Consider the following 13,847-nt stretch of genomic DNA (forward strand, 5'->3'; position numbering starts at 1 on the left):
AAAGTATTAAGTAATAACACTAGCCAAATATGGAAGTGGAGCACTTATTACACAACAATCCACAAAGAAAAATAAATTTCTGTTTCCTGTTCATGGAGATAATAAAACATAGCACTTTCCCCCTGAGTATAAGAACAAGGCTTGCTCACTTAAATCACAAATACTGTGGAATTTCAATTTTATATTCTCTGATTTTACGTTTTTCACAATTTTACATCAATAATTTGTAGCCCCTGTAAAAAACCCACATGGTCAATGCTAAAAATTCCCCTAGACAAAGTTATTACTTGACATCTCGCTTGACTTTGTCCCGTTTGGTTCCCATTGATGTTTGATGTGACTGAAAAAGTTATAAGTGACTTAAGAGACAGGTGATTCGCATCACGAGTGGTGGCAGAATTAAGGGAATATTTCAGGCCGTTGTGGAGAGGAGAGATGTGAAAAAAGGAATACTGACATAATCCACGATCCCTGTCACCAACACAACTTGCAAAATTTAGCTTCACCGCGCAGTTATGATACAACTACTGCTAGGTTGCAGTGGTAATAGACAGACAGTTGATGCGAAGTGTTCCGTACCAAGCCAATATGTGACAAAGGGGCCCAGCCATCACCTTTTGTTGTGCCATTTATAACTCAGTCTCATCTTTTTTCACGTATTTCCAATGTACTGCATTCAGTATAGATACAAATCGTCAACCTTTTAAATTCAAACATTGAGTCTTGAAGAATATGCTTGGTCATAATCGAGGAAACGTCGCCCATTTCCAGTTAGTTAACTCTTACTTACTGGCTGGCGACTTGTTAAGCCATCCAATTGCCAGCACAGCCACCACACTACACTAACAGATGTAAATTGAGCTCACCTACTAGGCGTGTGGGGAAGTGGCCCTTCAGCGAAGGGGGTGCAGGTAGGGGTGAAAGCATTTTGTGAAGAGCTGATAATAGACTTTTCGTGCAGATGATGTGCTATAACAGAGGTGTCACATGAAAACAGAACAAGGGTTTTGCAATATTACATTAGAAAGACTTTTGTCTATCTTCCAAATTTACATTTCACACAGTGTACAGAAATTTACTGAGCCGACTTCTAGTAAGTTTGTAATGTCAACTGGGGAAGTAAAACTCATTTTTTCATGTATGTGTTTCTCTCAAGACTAAAATAACACTTTAACGGTGGTGAGCATATTAAATGTGGCTCATAATAAAAGCATTAAACAGTAACAGCTACAGTGACGAAGTATGTCATTAAGCAGATGCCCGCATTTATGCTTTTGGTTTCACCACTTAGCTGCTGTGATATTTTTGGTTTACTTCAGCATGTTCATTAAATTTTGCTTTTACATGGAAGAGCAAAAAGGATGATCTCTCAAAAATGTGTGTTTTGAGCATATAATTTCTAGTCGTAGACACCGATCAATTTTTTGACGAGTTTTTCTTGCTGTTACACACCTGCAATTTTTTTTAAAGAACCGATGACATTCTTTACCACAAATTATTGTATAACCATTGTATTGTACACTTAATTTCCTTCACTTAAACAGATTTTATACAAAGTTTGGAGATGACTGTGATTGTTAATCGTATCTGCCAGTTACTATTTCTTTTGCGCATATTTTTTTATACATTTTCCTCAATTTTGCATTTTTTAAAGAAGGAACCGCACAAAAATGTAAAAGAGGGGTTTCACTGGTTACCAATTTTAAAATATTGTCTGTTGAACTCAAAACACTAAATACGCCAAGAAGAATGAACAACTAAACATTGGACACAAACATGCAGGTAAATAATGTACACATCTGTTCATTACTGCAAACATTAATTCACAATAACACAGGACACAAAAATTTCAAATCCAACCATCTCCAATTTTTGTCGAATTTAGTGCATTCATTCTCCCGACAATAGAATGAAAAATGCCAAATTTAAGAGTTGCTGCAGAAGTCTGACAAAAGTGACAGTTGCCACAAGTCCTGGAACCGTGCGGAAAATTAAGACACACACTGCAGACAAAAATGGATGTAACTTCTATTCGAAAACAGATAGAACTGGGAATAACCTTTCATATGGTGTGCAACATGACCATAAACAAATAGTGTACACAATTAAGGTTGGTGACCTTTATAAGATCTCAAAAAATGCCACCTTTGAAATTAATGAAAAAAAAATTAATTCATTCATGTTATGCTGCATAACATAGTGAAGGGGACAAAAAAAAATCAAGTTCAGATGACATTTGGATTAAGGAAACATTTATGCCTACAGCTATGTGACACAATAAAGCAGTACAAATTGTATATCATTTGCAACAAAAAGGCATAAAGTACTGAAAACATGTTAACTGTTAAATAGGTGGTGTGACAACAATGCCATAGTAAAGTAGCAATGTGGACAGGCCAATAGTACGCATTCTTCTGTACATCAAGAACATGGTAAGGCCAGAGAAATGTATAAAAGCTTGGATGACAGCAGGGGTGCTGCATGTAGAGAGGAAGCCATTGAAAAATGTGCTGCGTGTTGTGACTGTACAAATTTACCACAAATATGTACTTTGAGAGGATCACATGCTGCTGTAATCCATTTGGGGAAGAAAAGTTTACGTAAAGCGCAATTGTGAGTGGTTGACAAAGTGACAGACCACAAAATATGTGATAGATGTAGGAAATCATTAACACGGAAACAAAAGCCTGTGGCTGAAGCAACTATAGTGGAACAGATAGGAATCAAAAAACTACATAACTCCTTAGATCCATCTGCAGATCAAAATATTGCTTTACTTGCATTAAATGACAATCTGGTATCTCTTGGTGAGTCCCTAGTAACAAATAAGAGGCAGAAAGATAAAACATATGTGCAGAAAATGTTTGAGAAAGTGCCTGAGCTATTCCAAAGTAGATATATACCCAGTGTGGGAGAAAATACAGAGGATGAAACAAATGTGTAATGTGAAGGTATAATTCAGTTGAAAGAGTAATTCAGTACTAGTACGACAAGCAGTGAGGGGATCCAATGTTGACCTTTCTTCTGAAAAATTAGAGCAGTTAAAGGTTTGAAAATGAATTTGGAGCTTCGAAGTATTTAGTGAGAAAAGTGATATGATTTGTCAAAGAACATGGTACCACAGCAATTCCTAACCTGAGACCTAGATGTGTCATAAGTGAACATTTTGTGAACTGTGCCTGAATTCAACAACAGAGAAGATAAGAGACACAGAGCTGCATCAAGCATTTAAAGATGAACATACTGCAAACAGTACATCTAGGCAGGTAGGTATAGAGAGAGAGAGAGAGAGAGAGAGAGAGAGAGAGAGAGAGAGATATTGGGGGGGGTCACCAAAATGTGAAGCTCGTGATGGAAGTTTGCAGCTTTAAAGCATTGACGCATGATGCCAACAGTTAACTTAACATGTACGAACACTGTCCTGAACAACCAAACAGTTGTTCGTCATCTGGTACCCATTCTTTCAAGGTATACCTAGGAGAGTCCTCTGATAAACATGGAATTGATGGTACGACATACAAGCTGTGGACATCTACAGATAGAACAACTCTCCAGGTGTGTCTGTCTTCTGCGGAAGGCTTCTTGTAAAACACTGCAAACAAATTAAAACGCTCCTGCTGCACTTCTTCATAGTTCTCTAATAGTCTGAATTTAACAAAATCTGAAAAAGGAGGTCAGTGACAGTGAACACAGTGTAATATGCAATTTCGCAGAAAAAGCATTTGTCCTGTAGGATGTGGTTCATGGCTTTTGCTGGAACAACGCACAGAAACAATTCATCCACTTGTTGTTTATTACAGACACCCAGAAACACGTGCAATAGATCACATTTCATTTGTTATCATAAAAGAATGGCTTAAACACAATTATTGTAAGCATTTATCTTTTCCAGCAATGTTTGGTTAACTTCATATCATCCCAATTCCATAGAACACACAAATATATGTATTACTTCTCAGATTGTGTGTGTGTGTGTTTTTTTTTTCTGTGCAGCAGCCCTATATAAAATATATCTTTTTTCATCACAGGGATTTTACCGTCAGCGCAGAGTGGCATTTCTTTACCAAGTCACATGGTAAAGAACCATGTGATGGTATCACTAGTACCAACAAAACCATCAAGATACTTGCTACCCGTGCCAGTTCCCACTGCAACTGCAATGCTCAGATAATGAAAGCCAAACAGTTGTTTGAATGGTGTTCCAAGGAAATTAATCTCTGCACTTTTATTATACTACAGTGAGTACAATGAAGAAGTATCTCTCTGTCAAGATTAGTTTGCAAAATTCACACAACTGCAAGTATCCACATCAAGTTCATCAGACATGAATCTCTAACATGGATCCAGGAAGACTCGTGTCTCGGTGATGTCAAATGGTTTGTTGTATATGTAGATGAATGTCATTGGTGGCCTGAATGCATTTTGAATGCTAATGAAGATACCAGTGGGGTTACAATTAGCTTCCCATATCCTCGTGGCCATTCATCTTTATTTCTATTTCCCTAGAAAACCGTCTTTACTGTGGACAGGGACGATGTTATTGCAATGGTTGACATAAGAACACCATCAGGCTGAACATATGTCCTTTCAATAAATCAAGCACATTTTATATCATGTTACCTATCCCTGACAGATAGTAAGTGCTGACAATGTGCTTGTCATAATGTCTGTGTAAATATGAAGCTCTTTGCCGTGCCTTTCACATGTGTTTGGCTGGATCGTTATCACATGCTTCGGATCACTGAAAGTCAGAGGTCTGTTAAACAGCTTATTGCAAATGCTTGCTACTGGACTGTTCTCATTGCTACCTCACTGTGCACAGCCACCTTTCTAACAGGTTTTTTTATAACTTCATGCCATTTTATTGCACACTGCATACAATTTGTATTGTTTTATTGTATCACATGGCTGTACAATTAATATGTTGTCCCAACTTCATCTTTCACTGTATTGTATAGTTAACATGAAGAAGTGAACACAATTTTTCTGTCAATTCTGAGTTGGACATGCTTTGAGATATTCAAGGTCATAGAACAAGGTGCCTGCCCTTAACTGTGTACATTGAACATGGTTGTGATAAATATCATTCAAAAGTTTGTTTCCAGATCTTTCCAAAATTACTTGTTGCAAAGAAGTTACAGCCTTTTTTCTGCAGTGCGTGTCAAAATTTCTTAACATTTTCAGAACTGTGTTGTACATCTGCTACAATTTTGTAATTTGGCATTTTTCATTCACTCTTCAAGTTCAATTAACACCCCAAATTTGATGAAAATCAGATGGTGAGGCTGGCACCTTTGTAGATTTGACATGGAAAGACTATACACACTTTGCTGAATTGTAGAAGTGTCCTGAAGAACAAATGAGGATAGGAAACCAGGTTCAAACTCGTCATCAAACTATGCTACGGAGTGTTGAAGTTACAGAGGGAATGCCTGCCGCCAAGTTATACCTTTGGCAGCAATACACAAACGTCTCCCACGACCGTACTTAGTGGCTTCTTAAAGTATGCAACCCTAACAGTCTGAACACTGTCATGTGCACTGCAAAGAGTTTCGCTAGTAGTCAATACCATTATAACTCATATTTGCTGCTGAGAGATTGTTTTCTCAACAGTCTGCAGCTTCCAGATGATTTTTTTCAGTAACATGTTACTACCCTCAATTTGTTCCCCAATTGTGTAATTCCCAAAAATGGAGAATACGCCACCAAATGAACAATTTTCTTCCTGATCTGTTTCAGTTTACCACTCTTCCAGACTTTAAGCATCCCTCATATTGATGAATGTTAAAGAAAAGACCAAAACTGTCAGCTACTGTCCCCAAATAAAGAAATTCTAAATTCTACTGGTGAACTGTGGTTTTGCATTTCCCATCATTCACTTCATCTACTTATCTCACTAATAACTATGTCCAATTTCACTAGGGAATTGTATCTAGCTCAAGCACTTAAGTGTTTACTTAAATTGAACATACATAGACTTTTCAGCTAATTTTACATATGGTGTTTTATATTAGGGCATGGACCCATGCGCCATTACTCAGCAACAGTATTTAGAAAATAGCAAAAGGTATCACCAGTATGAAGAAATCTCAAAAAGATGATACATGTCAATGATAATAGAAACTTGACAGAATGTGTTGAATAAAATAAAGAGAGTCGGAAATGCCTTTGAGAGGAATTAGAAACGATGAAAACATTAACATTTTGGAAAAACCTGAAACAAAATCTTATTTTCGATAGGTACTACATTTCATGAGTTAAGATAGCAGATACCACTGTATCTTTTAACAGAAAATCATAAACAACTGAGACTATTTCAAAGTTTCCCTAATTCAAGAGATGAATCGGAAACACAAATAATTAATAATGGAAATTACACTCCAGGAGTAATGCCACTGTTGTGTTTAAAGTCGTTCAACGAACAAAGAAAAGGCATCTGTGTATGGCGGTTCAAAGGAAATTATGAAAGAAAATTCAAGAAATATTTACAGAATGTTTGCAAAAGATGACACAAATGCCTTAATTATTCTACCTTGCAAGAAAGAAAACAGTTTTTATACATAGTCTACCAGTATAATGTAGCAGATATTTACTAAAAAACAAATGTACCATATCAAAAATGGTGCTTTACTCATGTGAAGGTGTACATATAACAAATGGACCATCTGTGAGTCATTAATGAAATTACAGAACATCAATGAGTATGGATTACAACTTTGTCTAGCTTTCTCAAACATTGACAATTTCAAGAAAACCTGAACAAATATCCTTGAGAAACAAGACACTGATTCAACCTATGTTAGTATACTGAAGAAGACAATGGAAAGCCAAATGTTTTAATAACAACATCGAAAAAATAAAGTTACGTAATTACTTTTTGTTCAATTGCAGTAGTTGGTTTCAGTCTGAAGACTAGTTTGACGCACTTCTCCATGCTAGTCTATCCTGCACAAGCCTCCTCATCTCTGCAAAACTACTCCTACGTGCATCCATTTCAACTTGCTCACTGCACTCAAGCCTTGGTCTTCTCTAAAATTTTTACAGTCCACACTTACTTCCATTACCAAATTAATATTCCCTGATGCCTCAGAAAGCATCATGTTGAGTGACCCCTTCTTTCAAACAAATGGTGCTACAAACCCCCCCCCCCCCCCCCCAATTTGGTTCAGTACCCCCTCATACCCCCTCATCAGTTATTTACTCTAATAACGAAATTTTCAGCTTTCTTCTGCAACACCACATTTCAAATGCTTCTATTCTCTTCTTATATAAAAATGTTTACTGTCCATGTTTAATTTAGATAAAAGAATACATACTACACAAATTCTGTCAAAATAGACTTACTACTAATAAAATTTATACTCAATATTAACGAATCTCTCTTTTTCAGAAATGATAAGTCTGAAGGTGTGAGATCCGAGCTGTAGGGCGGATTAGGAAACACAGTCCGATGAGGTTTTGTGAGCTCCTCTTGGGTGAGGCCTTGTGTTGTCATGGAGGAGGAGAACTTCGTTTCGATTTTTGTGGCGACAAATACGCAAAGTCTAATATTGCAGGAGTCACAGCTGTGCCTGGCCAATTGGCATGCTGGATATCGGACAGGTTTGTGTGACCTTGTTGCGATAACAACAGGTGCATTGCCCAACGACTCACCAAACTTTATTTCACTGCTAGGTCTCAGTTGACAGCTCTCTGCTTGGAACACATCTCCGTTGCAGATCTTTGAAGGCTACATAAAGTGCTGCCACTTATCAGCACTTCATGAAACTACAGGGGCTGAAGCAAGAATATTTCATGATGCCTCACAAAATTCCGCATTATTCCAACGAAAAAAAAGTGTTGCATTATTTATTGAATGCCCCTTGTAATTCAACTACATTCCATTACACCATTTTACTTTTGTTGATATTCATCTTATAACTTTGTTCAGCTGCTCTTCCAACTCATTTGTGGTCTGACGGAATATGTCATATGCAAACTGTGAAGTTTATTTATTCTAACTTAATTTCAATTTCCTTTCCAAATTTCACCTTGGTGTGCTTTACTCCTTTCTCAATGTACAGATTAAATAATATTGGCAGTCACGCTACAACCCTTACCCCCATCTCAAATAGCGTTGTTGTTGTTGTTGTTGTTGTTGTTATCTAATCTTCAACATTCTTCTGTAGCACCACACTTTGAACTCTTCTATTCTCTTCTTGTGTGAACTGTTTATCGGCCAGTTTCACTTCCATACATGGACAGACTCCAGACAAGTACCTTCAGAAAAAGACTTCCTGACACTTGAATCTATATTTGATGTTAACAAATTTCTCTTCTACGGAAGTGTTTTTCTTGACATTGTCAGTCTACATTTTATATCCTCTCTGCCATCTTCTGTTATTTTGTTGCCCAAACAGCAAAACTCATCTCCTGCTTTAAGTACCTCATTTCCTAATTAATTCCTTTTGCATCACAGTAATGATTAAATTATTCTCAGTGCAGAACTCTACCAGGCAGTTTCCCCTTTCATTCCTTTCCCCCCGTCCATATTCTCCCAAATGTTTTTCTCTCTAATTCCTTTTCAACCAACAAATTCTAGCTCTCACTCACAAATTGTTGTCTTCCTTAATTAATTTTATCTCATCATACAGTCTTCCAGTCTCTTCATCATCTGGAGCAAGTAGGAGCATACATTTTTATGTTTTGCTTGCTTTGTTCTCTCTCTCTCTCTCTCTCTCTCTGCTTCTATAGGCTAGAGCATCCACTGTGCTCTTCATAGTAGATTCCCTGCATACCTATTTTCTTATTCATTTCATTCATTATTAAACCTACTCGTGCATTACCCCTATTTGATTTCATGTGGTAATTCTATACTGATCTGACTGCAAGTTCTTTTCTTGCTACCATTTCACTTCTCTAATCCCAACTGTATTTAATTTCAACCTAACCATTTCCCTTTTTAAATTCTCTGATCTGTCTACCCAATTAATGGGTAGGCACACACTCAACCACAGAACAACAGTCCTTGTACACACCGAAATACCCATACCTTAATACCATAGCTTGCTAATAGAGCAGCCAAATCAAAACAATGAAGCCAAATTGATGTAACTGCGGAAATATTGCATCTGCATCCACACACACACACACACACACACACACACACACACAGAGAGAGAGAGAGAGAGAGAGAGAGAGAGAGAGAGAGAGAGAGAGAGACGAAGATCCAACCATCATGAGGCACAGTTATGATGTTTGTTTTTGACATTACCACGGCCAGGAGATACTGACATGTTTCAGATAGATTATATAATGGTAAGACAGAGATTTAGGAACCACGTTTTAAATTGTAAGACATTTCCAGGGGCAGATATGGACTCTGACCACAATCTATTGGTTATGAACTGTAGATTAAAACTGAAGAAACTGCAAAAAGGTGGGAATTTAAGGAGATGGGACCTGGATAAACTGACTAAACCAGAGGTTGTACAGAGTTTCAGGGAGAGCATAAGGGAACAATTGACTAAAATGGGGGAAAGAAATACAGTAGAAGAAGAATGGGTAGCTTTGAGGGATGAAGTAGTGAAGGCAGCAGAGGATCAAGTAGGTAAAAAGACGAGGGCTAGTAGAAATCCTTGGGTGACAGAAGAAATATTGAATTTAATTGATGAAAGGAGAAAATATAAAAATGCAGTAAATGAAGCAGGCAAAAAGGAATACAAACGTCTCAAAAATGAGATCGACAGGAAGTGCAAAATGGCTAAGCAGGGATGGCTAGAGGACAAATGTAAGGATGTAGGGGCTTATCTCACTAGGGGTAAGTTAGATACTGCTTACAGGAAGATTAAAGAGACCTTTGGAGACAAGAGAACCACTTGCATGAACATCAAGAGCTCAGATGGAAACCCAGTTCTAAGCAAAGAAGGGAAAGCAGAAAGGTGGAGGGAGTATATAGAGGGTCTATACAAGGGCGATGTACTTGAGGACAATATTATCGAAATAGAAGAGGATGTAGATGAATATGAAATGGGAGATACGATACTGCGTGAAGAGTTTGACAGAGCACTGAAAGACTTAAGTCGAAACAAGGACCCGGGAGTAGACAACATTCCATCAGAACTACTGACAGCATGAGGAGAGCCAGTCCTGACAAAACTCTACCATCTGGTGAGCAAGATGTATGAAACAGGCGAAATACCCTCAGACTTCAAGAAGAATATAATAATTCCAATCCCAAGGAAAGCAGGCGTTGACAGATGTGAAAATTGCCGAACTATCTTTTTAATAAGTCACGGCTGCAATATACTAACGCGAATCCTATACAGACGAATGGAAAAACTGGTAGAAGCCGACCTCGGGGAAGATCAGTTTGGATTCCGTAGAAATATGGGAATACGTGAGGCAATACTGACCCTACGACTTATTTTAGAAGCTAGATTAGGAAAAGGCAAACCTACGTTTCTAGCATTTGTAGACTTAGAGAAAGCTTTTGACAATGTTGACTGGAATACTCTCTTTCAAATTCTGAAGGTGGCAGGGGTAAAATACAGGGAGCAAAATGCTATTTACAATTTGTACAGAAACCAGATGGCAGTTATAAGAGTCGAGGGGCATGAAAGGGAAGCAGTGGTTGGGAAAGGAGTGAGACAGGGTTGTAGCCTCTCCCCGATGTTATTCAATCTGTATATTGAGCAAGCAGTAAAGGAAACAAAAGAAAAATTCGGAGTAGGTATTAAAATCCATGGAGAAGAAATAAAAACTTTGAGGTTCGCCGATGACATTGTAATTCTGTCAGAGACAGCAAAGGACTTGGAAGAGCAGTTGAACGGAATGGACAGAGTCTTGAAAGGAGGATATAAGATGAACATCAACAAAAGCAAAACGACGATAATGGAATGTAGTCGAATTAAGTCTGGTGATGCTGAGGGAATTAGATTAGGAAATGAGACACTTAAAGTAGTAAAGGAGTTTTGCTATTTGGGGAGCAAAATAACTGATGATGGTCGAAGTAGAGAGGATATAAAATGTAGACTGGCAATGGCAAGGAAAGCGTTTCTGAAGAAGAGAAATTTGTTAACATCGAGTATAGATTTAAGTATCAGGAAGTCGTTTCTGAAAGTATGTGTATGGAGTGTAGCCATGTATCGAAGTGAAACATGGGCGTTAACTAGTTTGGACAAGGAGAGAATAGATGCTTTCGAAATGTGGTGCTACAGAAGAATGCTGAAGATTAGATGGGTAGATCACATAACTAATGAGGAAGTATTGAATAGGATTGGGGAGAAGAGAGGTTTGTGGCCCAACTTGACTAGAAGAAGGGATCGGTCGGGAGGACATGTCCTGAGGCATCAAGGGATCAGCATTTTATTATTGGAGGGCAGCGTGGAGGGTAAAAATCGTAGAGGGAGACCAAGAGATGAAGACACTAAGCAGTTTCAGAGGGATGTAGGCTGCAGTACGTACTGGGAGATGAAGAAGCTTGCGCAGGATAGAGTAGCATGAGGAGCTGCATCAAACCGGTCTCAGGACTGAAGACCACAACAACAACATGGTGTGATGCTGATAGATCATGCTCATAAGGGCCAAGCTGTCAGAGTAGCATAGAACTAAAATCTATTGATATCATGGAAGGCTGTCAAGACAAAATATCATGAGAAGCTGAACTCAGGAGCACTGTTTTAGTTCCACAGCTACACCTGAGCCAGTTTCACAAAGGACACACTGACATCTGCTGCTTCTCTAGGCTATCAAATCATGCCTAGCCACCGAGTATTTTCCCGACATTGCACTAAGTGACTTCTTCCTCTTTCCTCAGATGGAGAAGTCATTCTCTGGCAGGTATTTCCAGAAAGAAGACAAGGTGATTCTCGACGTGGAACGGTTCCTGAACAGCCAAAATGTAGATTTTTACACACAATGTGTCCATCAAGTCATTCTTCATTGGGAAAAATATGTCTCACTGAAAGGCAAATTTGTTGAAGGACTCACCAAATTTCATATTTAGAGTTTGATTTTTTTTCAGCGTGATAACTGGAACTTTATGATCACTCCTCATACATATAAATGCTGTACCTTCCATTAAGGAATGTGTGTTAATGAAAAATATCTGAGCTACTTTATCCTGCAGGTGACACTGTACTGTATATATCTAGTAAAGACAAACAACAATAATAAGGTGATTAAGAGAGTTTAAAATTAAGCAAGAAAATCACCTACAATGCAACTAAAATAATGAACAATGAATACAATGAAAAGTAAATTGCACAAATGAATAATGAACTCAAAGAACCAATATGTGATTTTCTGCATTTAGGGCACATGTTGACGGTGACTGGATGGAGGGAAAGAGAAATTAATACTTTTTGATAAATTTGAAATGATTTATAAAACAAAACTTCCACTGTGTCTCAAATGGAAATTTTACAAACTGTACAGCACTGTAGTGACTAGCTGTAGAGAGACAGAGAGCTTCAAAAACTAATGATACTCAGTGAGCAATCGAATGACGAAATTCGGGAATTTCTAGAGCACAGAAATCAAGAAACACACTAACCAGGGAACATATTAAACTGAAAGACACAAATATGACTGTAATGAAAACCAAAATGACAAAACATACAGGAGGGTGAATAGAATGTAGTTGGGCGAGTTTTTCGCTGGATTCCAAGATGTAATAAAAGATTAATGCAATGTGGGTTGAAAGCATTACAAAATGTGCAGGAGTAACATGAATATCTATCGTGTGTGATTTTCGACTTTTCCAGAGAATCAATTGCTCTCAGGTGTTCAACTGGTTAAGTCATTTACAAAACAATATTTTGACAATATTGCTCACTGACATCTTTGGGTGACACCTGCAGAATGAGCATCTTCATGATGTAGTGCCTCCTTTATACTATTATCACTTCTTGCTCACCAACCAGCCATGTGTGGTGGTGGTGGAGTGCGCGATCACTGTCCCTCAGAGCTTTTGTCGCCACTGTCAGGCGTCACTCACAGCAGTCACTCTCAGACAATGTTATGACTTAAGCTGGTTGAGTGCTGGGTCCTATGCATCACTGAAAGTAAAGCCACGATCATGTTTCAATAGCCTCCTTTAGAATGCAGTTCCAAAAGGACAAGGTTTGTCTTAGTGCTTTTGTTTTTTCATATTTCACAGAGTCCCCTGTAGCTATGTGTGTTCCGTAACTACAGGTTTTGTTGGTTGCTCGAGTTCAGTGTTCCTGTGCTCCTGAAACTAACTTTGATTGTCTGTACAGTCTGCTCATGTACGCCTTACAACATGTGTGTGGAATACAATAGACATCAGGATATGGAGCCCCAAGTCATCTTTCACCATACCTAACACTGCATACAGTTTCTGAGGTGGACAGAAAACACATTTAATGTTACATTGAGCCAAGTTTTATTCAATACTCTGTGTATGACAGATAGTCATTGTCTTTTCCTCCTCATCATGTTCCATTTGCGGAGTGTCTATCTTCTGCCTAAATGGAAATCACAGTTGTCTGTTGTTGTATCCATTCTTCTTGAAGACATCTTTCAGATGCTTGAGCTTGCATAGTGGCTTGTTCCGTCTGGTATTGCATGGACCCTGTGCACCAAAATACATAGCACGCTCTCACGCAATGAAAGATTATTGCAACTCAAAGTGTGGAGATACAAATCAGTGTGGATGGCTTTCCGGTATACATTGTCTTTCATAGAGCTATCTGCTTTGCAAGGGACTAGGACATCCAGAAAAGAGAGTTCACCATTCTCTTCCACCCCCATAGTGAACTTTATGCTCGTGTGTTCCAATGTTTGAGCAACTGCTGCTGCCTTCCGTTCCTGTGTAGCCACACCACAACTGCACCAACAACATA

The 13,847-nt window shown here is 38.3% G+C and overlaps 1 protein-coding gene across 5 annotated transcripts in view; it reads right to left on the reverse strand.

Moving 5' to 3' along the window:
- LOC126263191 (E3 SUMO-protein ligase PIAS3) overlaps positions 1 to 13,847 on the reverse strand; it is a 266,664-nt gene that overhangs the window by 180,440 nt on the left and 72,377 nt on the right. The window lies entirely within an intron of this gene.

The sequence above is a fragment of the Schistocerca nitens genome, chromosome 6 (genome assembly GCF_023898315.1).
Source record: "Schistocerca nitens isolate TAMUIC-IGC-003100 chromosome 6, iqSchNite1.1, whole genome shotgun sequence".
In the NCBI taxonomy this organism is placed as follows: domain Eukaryota; kingdom Metazoa; phylum Arthropoda; class Insecta; order Orthoptera; family Acrididae; genus Schistocerca; species Schistocerca nitens.